Source organism: Ipomoea triloba, chromosome 10 (genome assembly GCF_003576645.1).
Source record: "Ipomoea triloba cultivar NCNSP0323 chromosome 10, ASM357664v1".
Classification (NCBI taxonomy): domain Eukaryota; kingdom Viridiplantae; phylum Streptophyta; class Magnoliopsida; order Solanales; family Convolvulaceae; genus Ipomoea; species Ipomoea triloba.
The window spans coordinates 16,033,174-16,036,588 of NC_044925.1; positions in this window are offsets into that span (position 1 = coordinate 16,033,174).

Sequence of the window (3,415 nt, forward strand, 5' to 3'; positions counted from 1 at the left end):
TCAATATTATGTGTTTTTGTGATGCTGACTGGGCTGGCTGCACTGATGACCGTAAAAGCACATCTGGTGGTTGTTTTTTTATTGGGAAAAATCTGGTTTCCTGGCTGAGTAAAAAACAGAACTCAATTTCTCTTAGCACCGCTGAGGCAGAATACATTGCCGCTGGTAGCAGATGTACTCAACTTATGTGGATGAGACAGATGCTAGCTGACTATGGGATCACACAAGACACAATGACTCTCTACTGTGACAACACCAGTGCGATTAACATCTCAAAGAACCCAGTTCAGCATTCGCTAACAAAACACATTGATATTAGACATGTAACACCCCGGACCTACCTTCCGTACATCCGGGGCGTTACCGCCACACCTAGGGAGAGAGTCTTATCATTTATCGATAAACCTCACTCTAAGTGCACAGGCTAAAGGAACTCTTCTCATCACAACAATCACTCAACAGGTACTTAACACTTTCATACATATCAACTGGTGAAGCTTCATTAAGCAAAGTATATAATCTTGCAAAAATACATACATAAGATTGCCCCTCGGGCCAAAATACCAACAAGGTTCAACCTAGACGCAACTGGTCATGCCTAGCCATCACTAAGGCTACAAAAATATATGTACACCAAAAATTTCCCAAAGACTCCCAAGGATCCGACGTCTAGTCAAGCATGCGGTACACGGGCCGGTGAACTCTCCCCAGACCAGGTGCCACTCCCCCTCATACCAGGTAATGTGGTCCAAAAACCGAGAAGTGGTTATGACCATCGACCACTCCTCCCAAACATCCCGAGGACTAGGGTCCCAAGGGTAGGGGTAGTGCACAATGAACTCCAGGGGATCGCTACCATCTAACGGCTCTATGGGGTAAAAGCCGTAAGAAGCCTGGACCTCGTCCATAACCGGGCAAGAGACAAAAGGGGCCGACGGAGCCATAGGAGTATCTGGGTTGGTGGGAGCCTCGGGAGCATAACCAGGTGCGTATGGGTCTTCTCCCTCCATCATCTGTATGTAATCGTCATAATCCATGCCCTGACAAACATACTCCGGTGAACTTTCGGAGTTCACCGGGCTGCAGGAACTAACACTAGACTGCATCTGATAAGAACACAATGAAGTGTAGTTAGCACGACGGCTAAGTAAGGATATCCATGGGTTATTCAAAACTAAATAAAGGTTTTTGTAAAAATTGTTACATAGAAACCCTATACCTTACTCATCTGCAAGATTCTACCTGCAACAGTTATAAATAGCAACTTGCATACATTATGAGCACAATTCAATAACGTCTCATAACATTTTCCCTCTTGACAAGGTCATTTGATATTCATTTACATACTCAGTAATATATTGTTAAACAATTAAGCATACTAGTAAGTAGTAGAAAACATAAATCACACATCTTGCTTGTAATCACCTTAGTAGAAAAACCTTTCCTTCATAATGAGATTCTCATCACCTTTCACTTTTCAAAGAGAGAGATCACCCACAACCTTTGGGTACTCAAATACTTGTCACATCTTTCTTTCCCGTAGCTACGGCGTAACTACATTCAAATTTCAAAACTCCACTTAGTCTTAGATAGAAAGTGTGAGGCCTTTGGAGTTCTTTCTCCACTTTTGACCACTTGGATCGTTGAACTCGGGTTCAGTGGTCATCGCCCGGTCTAATACTGATTCCCTGGACTTATANATGGTATTTGGCTTTCAAAAGATACTAATTTCAATATTATGTGTTTTTGTGATGCTGACTGGGCTGGCTGCACTGATGACCGTAAAAGCACATCTGGTGGTTGTTTTTTTATTGGGAAAAATCTGGTTTCCTGGCTGAGTAAAAAACAGAACTCAATTTCTCTTAGCACCGCTGAGGCAGAATACATTGCCGCTGGTAGCAGATGTACTCAACTTATGTGGATGAGACAGATGCTAGCTGACTATGGGATCACACAAGACACAATGACTCTCTACTGTGACAACACCAGTGCGATTAACATCTCAAAGAACCCAGTTCAGCATTCGCTAACAAAACACATTGATATTAGACATGTAACACCCCGGACCTACCTTCCGTACATCCGGGGCGTTACCGCCACACCTAGGGAGAGAGTCTTATCATTTATCGATAAACCTCACTCTAAGTGCACAGGCTAAAGGAACTCTTCTCATCACAACAATCACTCAACAGGTACTTAACACTTTCATACATATCAACTGGTGAAGCTTCATTAAGCAAAGTATATAATCTTGCAAAAATACATACATAAGATTGCCCCTCGGGCCAAAATACCAACAAGGTTCAACCTAGACGCAACTGGTCATGCCTAGCCATCACTAAGGCTACAAAAATATATGTACACCAAAAATTTCCCAAAGACTCCCAAGGATCCGACGTCTAGTCAAGCATGCGGTACACGGGCCGGTGAACTCTCCCCAGACCAGGTGCCACTCCCCCTCATACCAGGTAATGTGGTCCAAAAACCGAGAAGTGGTTATGACCATCGACCACTCCTCCCAAACATCCCGAGGACTAGGGTCCCAAGGGTAGGGGTAGTGCACAATGAACTCCAGGGGATCGCTACCATCTAACGGCTCTATGGGGTAAAAGCCGTAAGAAGCCTGGACCTCGTCCATAACCGGGCAAGAGACAAAAGGGGCCGACGGAGCCATAGGAGTATCTGGGTTGGTGGGAGCCTCGGGAGCATAACCAGGTGCGTATGGGTCTTCTCCCTCCATCATCTGTATGTAATCGTCATAATCCATGCCCTGACAAACATACTCCGGTGAACTTTCGGAGTTCACCGGGCTGCAGGAACTAACACTAGACTGCATCTGATAAGAACACAATGAAGTGTAGTTAGCACGACGGCTAAGTAAGGATATCCATGGGTTATTCAAAACTAAATAAAGGTTTTTGTAAAAATTGTTACATAGAAACCCTATACCTTACTCATCTGCAAGATTCTACCTGCAACAGTTATAAATAGCAACTTGCATACATTATGAGCACAATTCAATAACGTCTCATAACATTTTCCCTCTTGACAAGGTCATTTGATATTCATTTACATACTCAGTAATATATTGTTAAACAATTAAGCATACTAGTAAGTAGTAGAAAACATAAATCACACATCTTGCTTGTAATCACCTTAGTAGAAAAACCTTTCCTTCATAATGAGATTCTCATCACCTTTCACTTTTCAAAGAGAGAGATCACCCACAACCTTTGGGTACTCAAATACTTGTCACATCTTTCTTTCCCGTAGCTACGGCGTAACTACATTCAAATTTCAAAACTCCACTTAGTCTTAGATAGAAAGTGTGAGGCCTTTGGAGTTCTTTCTCCACTTTTGACCACTTGGATCGTTGAACTCGGGTTCAGTGGTCATCGCCCGGTCTAATACTGAT